Source organism: Pteropus vampyrus, unplaced genomic scaffold (genome assembly GCF_000151845.1).
Source record: "Pteropus vampyrus isolate Shadow unplaced genomic scaffold, Pvam_2.0 Scaffold185, whole genome shotgun sequence".
In the NCBI taxonomy this organism is placed as follows: domain Eukaryota; kingdom Metazoa; phylum Chordata; class Mammalia; order Chiroptera; family Pteropodidae; genus Pteropus; species Pteropus vampyrus.
The window spans coordinates 1,993,356-2,006,575 of NW_011888966.1; the positions used below are offsets into that span (position 1 = coordinate 1,993,356).

Below are 13,220 nucleotides of genomic sequence, written 5' to 3' on the forward strand. Positions count from 1 at the left end.
AGTAAGACTGAAGAACACTAGACTGACTACTTGTGGGTGCCAAGATGGGGACGGGGAGTCCTGTTCACTGGGTGGCGGATCACAGAGGAGGGCAGGAGATCACAGAGTTAGCATTGTCCTGTGTGGAAGTTGGGCATAGGACACTGAGCTTTAATGGGCCATCGATCACCATGGATTGGACCATTTCACTGTCACCGCAAAATAAACAGGATGCTCAGAGGCATGTTACAGCAGACAAGCAACTAGCTTCACGCTGGTCCTCTAAGCCGATCCTCACACCAGGGCTGGGAGACAGGCGTTATCCTCACTTTACAGAGAATGAAACAGCGAGGAGAAGCCTGTTGTTAAGGATGCTACTACACTCACTATTGCAAAGCCAGGGCTCCCTGTCCAGCTCCTCCATCCAAACCCATTGGCTAGACTCTCCTGCGTAGACTGCAGCCGGGAAGGCTCTTGGGGGACACATTTTAGGTCAGCCCCTCGGTTTACAACACAGAGAGGGGAGCCCCGGGACGGGAGAAGTGCTTGTCCAGGGCCACGCCGCGAGTGAGTGACAAGGCTGCTAGGGGAATCCGCGGCTTCTCGGTCCCTTCCCCGGCTGGCTTCTCACTCACCCGCGGCCCTCGGGGAGCTGGGGGAGGAGCCGAACCCGGTGGCGGCGGCCGGGGGCGGTCCCTGGCGGCCGCGCATTCCAGAGCCACCGGATCGGATCGGCGTGCCTGGTGCCCAGACGCGACTGCGAGCTCTTCGGAGGAGCCGGGCACGTTCTGGGGCGAGATTCCAGGGTTGGGGGCCGCCTCCTGCTGCCGGAGCCAGTGCCTGGGGACTTGGAGCGGTCTCTGTCCCCGGAACTTTCCGCAGACCCGGCGCTTTCTGGCTGCGGCGGTGGCCGCGCGTTTTAAAAGCAGCTCTCCGCGGATCCGGGGTGAGTGGGGCCATCGGTGTCGTGCGCGGGGCTCCGGTCCTCGCGCCGCCATCTACTCCAGTGCCCTCCCAACTCTCTTCTTCATTTCTCCCTTTCATCACTTTGGCACTTCCCGTTTCTTCTTTTTTCGACCCTTACACGTTCGCGCCGTCTACACGCGATCTTGGGCCTCTGGGAAGCTGGCCCCACAGGAGACAGGCTTCTGTCCGGCTGTCAGTCCTGCTCTTCTCGAAGCCCGTCTTAGAAGGCGCCCGAAGTTTGGAGTCAGGGGAGGTGGGTCCCAGCCCTGGTCTGGCACTAGCGCTTTCTCCATCCGATCTCCTAGCCGTGTTTCTCCATCTGTGACATGGAGAAAATAGCCTTTGTCTACAGAAATCAGATGAGAAAGGGGTGTGCAAAGGGTCCTTCCAGGCTCCCTTCTCTCCTCTTTCCGCCTCTTTACTGAGGACTTGGCTGTTCCGGGTGCTGGTTCTCTTGCACCCTGGTCCCCTCTACAAATTCCTTGAGGGTAGGGACTGTCTCTCTCGCCTGTCTCTGAGCCATCCTCAGCACTTGGCCAGGGCCTGGCGCTAGCCCCTGTTTACTAAGTGAAAGAATGAGAGATTTGAACCATTCAAACCTGTATAACTGTCGGAGGTTCTTATTTTGATTTGAGTGGCCAGACTGGGCTCTTATGACCGCATCTCCACTTGTTTCTTCCTAACAGCACTGGTCCTGTTGCTCAGACCCTGGGGCTCATGCGAATCTCCTGTGTCTGTAGAGTACTCAAAGCTCTGGGCTGTAGTGACAGCTGCTCAGTCATTCAGTATCAGAGATTTCTTGTACACTAGCTATGATCTGTGCTACCGCTGCAGGGGGTGAGCAGTCAGGAGGGGTTGTGAATGCCTGCATGTGGGGGGCGGGGGGGGGGGCGGTTCCCTGGGAGTCAGCAGACACTCTGAGTTACTTTGATGGGGGCATGTCCACTGTTCAGACCCTACCTCCCTATCCATGAAATGAGGAAGCGGGGATTAAGCAGATGGGTGTCCGTGGCTGAACATTCTCTGGGTTCTGCAGTCCACTCGGCAATCCTCTGAGCACGTTCGAGACAGCCCAGCTGAGCTTTGGGACATCACATACATCTGCAGTAACAACCGAAAAAAAAAACTCCTGTTTCTAGCTGTTGCGGGGTTGTGAATCATACTATGGAGATTCCTAGTTACGCCATCAAATCTTCCAAACTCTGACCTCTTGGGGAGTCAGGACTGTGGGGAATCCCCCTTCTGGCACAGCCTAAGAATCACTGAGCTGTGGTGAGGTGTTGGAGACATGACACAAATTAGAGACTCAGGGTTCTGATGTGGTCAGGTCAAATAGCCCAGGGGTGACAGACTGAGGGGTAAAGAGGCCATAACAGTCTCAGATGTTTTCTCAACCATATTCTGATCCTTCTTTAAAAAAACGCGCTGTTTCTTCTCCATGGGTTAAACATACAAAGGAATTATCTCTGAGCAAAGAAGATCTTTATCTGAGCAGTTGGCTGTGGTATCAAAACCAGACACATGTACGCACATTCACAATTTATAGGAGTGGCTGTTGGTATTACCACATTCTGCAGAACCCCACTCTGATTGGCCGGGTAAGCTGAATAACATAATAATAATCATACTTGACATGTATTAATTTGTTTAGTCTTTATCTCAATCATATGAGGTGCGGACCATCATTACGTCCATTTTGTCGATGAGGGAAGTGAGGTCCAGAGAGAAAAAGCAACTCAGCCATGGTCACAGAGGAAGTAAGTGGCAGAGCTGCAATTTGAACCCAGGCAGTTTGGCTCCAGGGCCCATGCTCTGAATCTCATCGGAGTTGGAGGGATCTGGGGTCGGATCTTGCCCCTGTCACTTACTTGAAGGGTGACCTAGAGGAAGTTAGATGAGAATTCGACAGCCATTGGACTAGTGAATCACTAGGGACCCTAGTACCCTTCCAACTCACTGGAGAAACAGAAGATGAATGCCAAGTGGGGATGGTGTACATTCAGAAGTAAAGGCTAAGAGTGAGGTAGCCAGGAAGGGGAACAGGTCAGAGTTATAACCACCCGGCACATTACACAACAGAAAACCAGATTCAGTACTAAACCATGTACTTTAATTTCCCTAGTTGTGCACAGATATAACTTCATTATTTTATGGATTTGGACCTCTGAGTGGGCATGCGAATTGAATGACACATGGCGTAGGATTAGGGGAAATGGAGTGGGGAGAAGGAAAGACAGAGAAAACTAAACTGGGTTTCAATTAACGGGGATGCATATCTGGCACACGTCACTGCTCCTAATCCCCTGCCCCAGGCAGATGTTAATAAACAGGCACCTAGCCTCCACAAGGCCAGGGAATCCTTCTCGACTCAGTGCTCTAGACAGCCTCTATGAGTCGATTGTGAAATTTTATCTTGCTCTCCCAGACTTCTCATTTCAATCCTCTGGGGTATGGTCAATGAAGTACTAAATGGCAAAACGGAGACCTTGCTTTCTGAGCACCCTAGTGGCATCTTAGGAAACACCTTGGGGCTTTTTAAAGATTAATCTTGTCTTCCCTTCACTCCTATGTATATTTTTAATGGTCTTCAATCCAGGAATGTTCTGGACCTGAGGCAGGGTTCCAGGGGACATCAGGAGAGCAGAGTCAGTCTTTGAGAGCTGGCCGGACCCTTAGAGACCACCTCGTCCATCCTCTCCAACTGACTGACAGGAGGCCCAGTAGGAAAGGAGGAGTTACTCAGGATCACACAGTGTCTTCATTTTCTAATGCTATCACAAATTACCACAAATTTAATGGCTTAAATATTAAACATTATATTACAGTTACATAGGTTAGGAGTCTGGTATGGGTCTCCCTAGGATAAAATCAAGGCATCATTAGGCTGCATTTCTTTTGGAGTTTTTAAGGGAGAATCAGTTCTCCCTGCTTTTTTGAGCTGTTGGCAGAATTCAGTTCCTGTGGTTGTAGGACCAAGGTCATGGTTTTCTTGTTGGCTGTAAGCTGAAGGCCATTCCCTGCTTCTAGAGGCCATTGCATTCCTTGGCTCAGAGCCCCCTTTTTCTATCTTCCAAGCAAGCAACAACAAGTCATGCCCTTCTCATGTCGAATCTCTCTGATGCACTCTTGTGATTAGATTGGGCCCACCTGAATAATCCAGGATCATCTCCCGCTCCCCAGAGTCCTCAACTTTCATCAGATCTGCAAAGTCCCTTTTGCCTCTGTTCTCTTGATTCCGCCCTCCGAGTCACGTTTTTTCATATTTGAGGTTCCGGGGACCGGGACATGGACATCTTCGAGGGGCCATTATCCCACCTACCATGCACAGCGAGTCGGGATGAGTGCCACTCGGGTGACCTTGCAACTCTGTCACTGAACCCCCGATAGCTCTCTCATGGAGAGTCTCCTTTATCAGGCCAGCACACAGCAGGCACTTAGTCACCGGCAAATAACAATGATGGATGGTAGAGGTTTAAACAGGATGCTGTGGATTTGGCCTGGGTTCCTCTGCTGGCTCCCTGTTGGTTTCTAAAACTCTGTAATTGGCTGGGTCAGATGGTACGTGCAGTCTTGAACAGCTCTGGCTGCTTTCTGATCTCTTTGAAATATCCTGGTGTTTTTCCATTTTTCCAGCCACAGAGGAGCAGACAGAAACTCAGGCTGAGAACAAGTCTTTAGACTGTTAAGAATTTTGGAGGAGACAGAAGCCAATTGGGATAAAATGAGAACAGAGTGCTCCTCAGAGACCTCGGATCATCAGAGAAATGGTTCCGATTTGATTCATTTCACAGTTTTGATAGTCGTGTGTCCTGCCTGTTCCTTCCTCTGGCCCCTTTCTTTGGAACAGAAGTCCTTGGTGAAATGGACTCTGTGCTGGGTTGGTAAATGCTTGAGGCTAACTTGTCCAGAATTGGGAGAACTATTTCCGAGAGTAAATGTGAGTTGGGTGGCCTTTTCACACTGAACTTGGCATGGGAAATCCCCTCTCCTTTTTATCAGCCTCCCTGTCCTCTTCTAAGAACAGAAAAAAAAAGGTTCATACTCTGGGCAGCAACTCCTGCACCCCTCTACGTACCTCAGTGCTCTGATCCTGAGCATAGGGAGTCAAAACTCAGATTTAAGCTCACCAGCCTAAGACAGTCAGCAAGAGGAAACCCGAGAGAGCATTATTCTGAAAGGCCAGGCCTCTTCTGCCTGTTACATACAGGGTACGCTAGAAATGAAAGAGGTCCCCATCATCCTTCCTGGATGTACAGAGAGCCCAGAAAATGACCAAATAAGAGGATGTCATTTTATTTTACAGATAGGGTTCCGACTTTTAGGGTCATTGGACTTTCTGCAGGGGTGAGGATTCTTTCTGGACCTTTACCAATAAATTCCAGAAGTTGAGCTCAAATCTGAAGTTCCCCAGTCTGCCCATATTCATTCCTTCACCAGTCTCACATTTATTGGGCATTTACTGTGTGCCAGAGCCTGTAATAGGAGCTGAGGATACGGCAGTGAACAAGAGCTGAAGCTTCTTTCTGCCCTCCTTATGCTTGCATTTGAGCAGGAAAAGATGGCCCATACAAACAAATAATCAAGCAAAGAGACAAGTTAATTTTAGATTGGGGAAAGTGGATGGAGACAATAAATTATTACAAGGTATGAGATAGAGAATGGCTGGTGGATGAGGGCGGGTCTAGAAAGGCTTTTCCAAAGAGGTGACATTTAAGTTGAGATCATGGACATTGAGACACTGGATGTTGAAAAGGAAGATTTAGAGGAAGAGCATTCTAAGACGAGGGTGCAGCAATCACAAAAAGTCTTAAAGCGGGACCAGGACTTGGGACACAGGTCATTAGGTACCCCACGCTACTAGGTAGCCAATGGGGTTCCTTCTTGGTACTTGAGTTACCTTCTCTGTCTGGCCTAAATATTTTATTCTTCTTTAACAATCTCACCAGCCCCTTCCGAGGGTAGAGCTTTATAAGTGTCCTGTAAGCTGTGTGATGCTAGTAATCCCCCAAGTCTACTGCCCTGGGAATCATCAGCCTCGTTGTTCACATTCTGCAGGAGACTTGAAGAGATGCCCCAGCATTGGTGACTAAGAGCTGGTTCTAGCTGCCTCCTTTCTGGCCCCTATGTCTGGTAGAAATGAAAAGGCCAATGCACTAACTGCTCAGAGCTCTGGCAGTGCTGGACCAAGGCCACACCTACAGGAAGCCACCTGCCTCTATCTGCCTTTTCTCCCACTTTTGGATAATTAAGCTTGCCTGCCAGCAGGAAGTCATTTCTTTTATTGCCTTCTTCCTCTGTGAACTCCTTGGCTGTAAAACCAGTTGGATAACCATTGGCAAGCTCTGAAAAGTTAACTGTTAGCTGCAATTCAGATGTGCAGGGTGTGTGTTTCCGGTGGAAGGTCGAAGCTGGGTCACATTACCAAAGGCTATTTGTTTATGAAACTTTTCACACCTCCAATAAGGGTGAAAAGCAAGATCAGATTCAGAGTAGCTATGGCACCTGAACTAATGGTGGGGCCTCTAAACGCTTTGAATTTAGGAGCGGTACTGTATTCACTACTAGCTCAGTTGAATAAATATGAAGCACTTACTGTGTACCAGGCATTGTCCTAAGTAAGTGCTTTACGTGCATTAGCTCATTCAACTTCCATGGTATCCCAATGAAAAAGTTACTATCATTAGTTATTATTATTCTCATTTTACAAATGAAACTGGAGCTTAAAGAAGTAAGCTTCTTGCCAAAGCCACCAGGACTATATATGCTCCCAACACACGTGTAGCTTATCACTTCTGGGCTTTGTTGAGGATGTCTATTCTGCTCATCCTGCCTTTCCCCTCATTTCTTCCTTTTGAACTCCTACTTACTCTCGAAGCCCATATCCAAAGCCCCTCTTCTTTGTAAAGCCTTCCATTTTACTTAGACAAAAACAAAGGAATGAGGATTAATATCTTTTCAGCCTCTATTATGTTCCAGGATTCTTCACATTTTGTCTCACTTTATGCTCACAATAAGATGGCATAATACAGTGCTTTTAGTGTCCCTATTTTACAGATGAGAAGACAGGCTTAGAGACTTTAAATAACTTGTCCAAAGTCACACCTCCAATAAGGGTGAAAAGCAGGACTCAAATCAAGATCCTCTGCAGTCTACACACTTTCTACCACTTTCCTCTTCTCCGTAGCATGTGGTTTATACCTTCAGTGCAGCAATTCTTTGCCTTGTCTTATAATTAATGTCTTTTCCTCCAGAGGAGAGTGAGCTTCTTCTCTCTGTCTCTGCATCCACTCCTGGATCCCCAGTATTAATCACAGTGACCTAAATGTTTACCAAATTAGACAGGATAGTTAATCTATGAGTTTCATGCTTAGATTGGAGGGATAGGTCAGGTAAATCAAGCATGCTGCTGGTTGATTAAAAAAATCATTAATATAGATTAATCATCTATCATCTTTATTGATAAAGACACAGTCCAAGTTAGGGATGCTAACAAACTCTAGCCGATAGAGGGGAAGATATCTGCATAGGTCAATGAGTCCCTACATACGGCCAGGAATTATTAATCATAGAACAAACATTCACAGAGTGCTCACTGTGTGTTTAGAATGCTGCTAAAGAAATACTATGTGTGATGACCCCATGGAATTCTCCTCACCCTATGGGGCAGATACTATTATTTGCCTACTTTTGTTTTCAGCTGAGGAAATGGAAGCATTAGGAAATTTAAGTAACTTATTCAAGCTTGGTCAGCTAGAAAGTGGTGGAGCCACATTTAAATCCAAGCTGCCTGGCATCCCAGCCTGGGCTCTGAACACTACTCCGTAGTGTAAGTGTAAAGGAAAGATTGCCCTACTGCTTACCAGGATTCCCTCCACCCAGAAGAGCGTCCGTCTCTCATAGAACACGAGAGCCTGGGATTTGTGGATTTAAGAATTGTTCATTTGGTACCTATGCCACTGAGTAGAGAGGAAAGCGTCCAGTGAGAAGTGAGTGGTGTTGAGTGACGTCAGTGCTGGGACAGAGCTGGAACCATTATACGTTTCTCTCCCAGACCCAGGAATGTGAGCGTAGACTGTGCCGGATGCATAGCTCTCTTCTAAGTGCAGGTCAACGCACCCAATCTCGTCTGATCTCAGAAACTAAGCAAGGTCAGGCCTGGTTAGTACTTGGATGGGAGACCACCTGGGTTACCAGGTACCGTAGGCTTTACGTGCCCGATCTCAGATCTCGTCTAAGTCTAGGCCAGACTCTTACTGCTTTTGGCCAAAGCCCATTCTAGATTTAGAGAATTAAGAAGAGGTGTGCAGTCTACAAAAAATCAGGACTTTTACCTCCAGTAATGACAAACTAGATGATTTTGGCCAATCCTCTTACTGAAGACAACTAGAAAAATTGGACCAAAAAAAAAAAAAAATCGGCTTGAAGGTGCTAAGACATAACAAAATAATGAAGAATTCCCAGATCTCTGAGAAGACAGAAACCCAGGGGAGCGAGCCTGGCATTTGAAGCAGCATTTCTGCTACTGGAGGATGGAGAGTAAGCAGTTTTTCTGACAGACTCGGGAGTTCACAACTGCCAAGACAAGGAGAAGAAAACCCCTGCATTCTGGGGTTGAACTTCAATGAGCACTCTTAGTTCTAAGAGTGAACTAGAAGTATACCAATCCCAGAGACTGCAAGCAGTTTTGCATCATCGGAGTCCCTGCAATAAAATCGAGGTTGTTCCAGATTGTCAGGTGCCTGGCAGAAGCAAACCTACATCCTCTCTAGAGGACATAATTTCACAATAGGCTTCAATTTTTTTTATCCAAATATAATGTCCACTATATAACCAAAAATAAACAGGAAAGGAAAAAGGCAAGATGACAAGAACAATAGAAACAACAGACAATAGGAAAAGATCTACAGGGCTCCAGAAATTGGAATTGTCAGACACACACTTTAAATAAACTTACTTACTATGATCAAGAAGAAAAAAATTCAAGATTGAGAATTTTTACATTGAACTGGAAACTCTAAGAAAGAATACAACAGATTTTTTTTTAAAGAACCAAAGAGAAATTCTAGAACTGAAAAATACAGTATTAGAAATAATGGAAACTGTGAGGTAATGGATATATGTTTTAAGCCACTAAATTTGTGGTAATTTGTTATGGCAGCAATAGAAAACTAATATTACAATACTATGTCCCACTGGGTTTGTTCAAGGCAGATGAAACGTCTGCAAACTAACCGTATTCTAGAAATCTACACAGAATTTAGATATTATCTAGTTTCAATCACAAAACCCATCTTTCATTGCACAGATTAAAGGCAACGACTTGCCCACGGTCAGATAGCAAGTTAATGGCAGGATGCAGGGGAGAACTCAGGTCTCCTGATGTGCAGTGCTCTTTTCAATTCCATCACTATCCTGTTTGAGATAGGAGCTGGGGAAGAAAGTGGCGCATCAGGTTGGAGAAAGCAGTGGTGGAGACTAAACTGACATAAACAGAGAGAGCCAGCCAGGCTTCTCAATGATACCCTTTTACTATGGACAAGCTACAGGAGACCTTGAGGACCAGAGCCCTAAGCAACTTCACCACAGGTGAGGCAAGTGAGATGGTTTTCCAGAACACACACATACACGCACGTGCGCACATGCACACGCACAATACAAAAGCAAAGCAATCTTCTGTCAGAAGCACTGACGTATGCGATTCTACCCTTTGCATTTTATTTCTTTGCTTTATGGCCCAAATGCAAATAAAGTAGTGAAGAAAGTAATGGTGACGCCTTGGAACTTATTTATTCCTCACTGTGGGTAAGAACGTCAGAGAAGAGAAGCAGGAACACTGGAATCCTACTTGTAGTGGGAAATCCCACCAAACTGGGAAAGCACCCCGATGCATATGGGATGAAGGACTGTGGGGATGGTAGCTGCGGGTCGTGGCGAACACAGGGCCAGGAGACCTGCGTTTGAATCTCGTTTACTTAGCTTTATTAACTAGCCAGTTAACCTCCCTCCACTTCTGTAAAAGAATATATTCCACACGGGATTGTTGTGAAGGCTAAGTAATGTATGGGACAAGGCCTATGACACTACTTAGTACTTGGTATTTATGAAAGAAATGATGGTTTGTGTGAGCCCATGTTTGAAGAAAGAAAAGAGAGGGGTACTTAATTTCTCTGTGCTTCTTCGAAGTAAAAGAGCTATGTCTTCTGAGTAAATAATAGTAATTCCTAAGAGGGTATCTTGTAAATAGCAAGTACTTGACAAAGGAATGAATGAATGAATGAATGAATGAATGAATGAATGAATGAATGACAGAGTTACCTGTCCTGATAGTGACCAAAGACAACTCTGCTCTGTCAGAGAGGTAAAAATTACTTGCTGGGGAAAGAACCTCGTAACTGAAAGGTGGACAGATAGCACAGATTAATCACCTTGAATTCAGTTATTCTAAAACTCCAATTTGTAGGAAATTTTAACTTACGAAATTTATACATTTTTTTGTTGGAACCAGAAAATTTGCCATATGATGGCTTTTACTTTTTCTTTTTTCCTTTTTTTTTTTTTTCCTGTTGCAAAAGGACTTGTAATTGCTTAGAGATATGGTCTCGGAGTAAAACTTCATGTTTCCCAAGCAGGCAGCAGACGCTCCCCCCGCTTTCCTTCCAGGATCGGACCAAGTGCAGCACTTGATAGATGGGATGAATTTTCCACCTTTGGAGAAGGTACAATGTTTTCCTCCTTTGCAGGAACTACAGTTTTTTACCCTTATGCTTAGTCTCATTAATGGACACGAAATAGCTATTTTGGAATTGTTAACTTTTCCACGGAATTGTTTAAATTGCTTATACTCAGACTAGGGGTGTAGGGCTGGATGGTGTCAGTGGTTTATGGTATCAGTGGCTTTTATCAGTGGCATCTTTGTCATCTTAGGGTGGTGTTAATGCAGTTTCTTAGACAAACTTATATTGAACAAATGTCAGAATTTATTATTCATTAATGAGGTAAATAAAGTATGCCAGTGTAAAATGATTAGTTTAGGCCTGACTGCTATTTTATCTTTCATGGTCATAGAAACATCACTCTTTTTTTTTTTTTTTAATCAGGGACAAGGTTAAATTTGTGACAGGAATGGTTTAGGCCCTATTCCGACATGAACCAGTAAGCAGAAATAACAAGCAATATATCTGCAAAGCAAATGATAAACAGACTGCTCTATGGTTATTAATTAGATGCACCAAAAAAACAGAGTTTTATGCACTCACAAGGGGCCAGCGTGCCCAGGGGGCCAGAGAGAGGTCAAACAGAAGTCAGCCAGCAGCAGCGTAGAGTCCTGGTTTTTCTCAAGCCAATTTTTCCAGCACGTCATTAAAGATGCTGAACATAGGGTTTTTGGAGATCTTATTTTGGGGACGAAATTTTTCTTTCACAGTGGGGAGTGGTGGAAGTGACCAGAGCCCCATTACCTGGGAAGGAACACCCACTAGAAGATACATGTCTGAGGACTGAAAAGGTTGAAACAGGGAGACGAAGCTCCCTGTGCCCTCTGCCTCCTGGTCATGTGGGTGACCCGCCTTCGGGCCCTGGAACAGTAGCTCTGGAAGGGCCCTTGGAGAAGATCACAGCCTGCGGTTTGCAAATTGTTTTGAGGAGACCGAGGGGTCAAGGGGAAGCTGAATAGCTATGTTATACCAGGTGAGCAGGCTGTGCCGGGCAGACACCAACAAAATGATGGGGAAAAGTAATTTTCTCTGATGTTTTCAGTTAGAAGAAAAAGTGACTTAAGTTTCATTATAACATGTACATTTTTACGTTACAGTTTAGTATTGCTTTTAGTCCGAATTGTCTATGTGAAGGGGGTGAGCACCCTCATCTCTAGTGCTTAGGGCCTTTAAGGATATTTACTCAGCCCTGCTGCCTGAGTAGGACCCCAAACCCCCTCCCTCGGGCCCTCCCTGGCATTCAAGAGCAGCTCCATTTTTATCTGTTTTTGTGATGGGGCTTTTAAATAATTTTATGTGCAAAAGAGTAACATTAGTACAGTGCAGAATATAAATTTTAGAAAAAGTTTCATTTATTTACCTACTTGTTCTGTTCTGTTTTCTTTTAGATAGGGCCAGTGACTTGATCAGATTTATGTCTTTGCATGATTATTCCAGAAGGGAGTGGGATTGAAGGTGGGGGAAAACCTCTGGACCTTAAGTATGCCATCTGCGCAATAAGGCTGGCTCTAGTTTCAATGATTTTTGGTTGTGGATGAGTTCTAAAGCCTGAGTTCCTGTAAATGACAGGTTTTGCTTACGAAAAGCAGCCAGGGAGATTATAGATTCCTGGCATTTGAAGTTACAGAGCCTGTTTGATGTTAATGGGTTTACCAGAAAGGGCTTTTGTGGGGTTCCTTTGGCCCAAGGAGAGCTAGTCGGTAATGTAATCAGGAGACCACAAAGAATGAATTTTCCCGCCCGCCCCCGTACCTCCTTAGCAGTGTGCATGAGTCTCCTGTGACTCATGCTTCTGTGCCTAAGACCTTAGAGAAAGTGACCATGTTTCCAAGGCTGAGGCAGGGCCAGCCTATGCTGCTCCTCTGCAGGCCCCAGCCTGATACTGCAGAGGTGGTGGGAGCCTTGCCAGAGGCTTCTCCTTCACCTTGAACTTGCCTACATCTGACCAGACTGGCTACAGAGCACCTAGGAATCAATTCTCAAATCATAGTTTTAGGAAGAGTTGCAGAGGCCTTAGAGAGCGTTGCGTCTAGGAGTTCCCGAACCTGGCTGCACATTCAAATCACCAGGGAAATTGGGCGGGGGCGGGGGGGAAGGCCCCTCCCATCTCCTCTTGAGTCTAATTCAGTGAACCTGGAATGGGACCTAGAAATCAGTGTTTTTTTTTTAATATTGTCCTAAGGTGGTTCTCAGTTCACATGCTATATAGCATTTGGCGACTACTGATCTAATCTCATACTTGAATTTTATTTGACTTAAAAATGACATATGTATGTATTTACTCTTTTTTTTTTTTTTTTTTTTTTTTTTTTTTTTTAGCGAGGCAACCCTTGGTTGACCTCACAGATTGCAAGGACCTTGTCAGCTTACAATCTCTTTTTTTTTGTTATGCCTACAGCACCTGGTCTTCCTAGGTGGTCTCCCATCCACTACTAACCACGCCTGACCCTGCTTAGCTTCCAAGATCGGATGGGATCAGGCTTGTTCAGGGTAGCATGGCCATAGACTGTATTTACTCTTTTTAATACAGAGAATTATAAAGAACCCACCACAATCCTGTTT

The 13,220-nt window shown here is 45.5% G+C and overlaps 1 protein-coding gene and 1 pseudogene across 5 annotated transcripts in view; one reads left to right on the forward strand and one right to left on the reverse strand.

Annotated features, from left to right (window-relative positions):
• Positions 1 to 645: 645 nt before the first annotated feature.
• SMIM3 (small integral membrane protein 3) overlaps positions 646 to 13,220 on the forward strand; it is a 17,794-nt gene continuing 5,219 nt past the window's right edge. The window contains exons 1-3 of one of the 5 annotated variants that reach the window (XM_023537283.1): positions 646 to 925; positions 9,371 to 9,531; positions 10,575 to 10,661. The gene's annotated coding sequence lies outside the window, so the exon portion shown is untranslated. Of the gene's footprint in view, positions 926 to 9,370; positions 9,532 to 10,571; positions 10,662 to 11,368; positions 11,632 to 13,220 lie in introns of all 5 variants that reach the window. The other 4 variants (XM_023537284.1, XM_011371195.2, XM_011371194.2 and 1 more) reach the window with 4 other exon arrangements.
• On the reverse strand, positions 13,048 to 13,165 carry LOC111746374 (annotated as a pseudogene).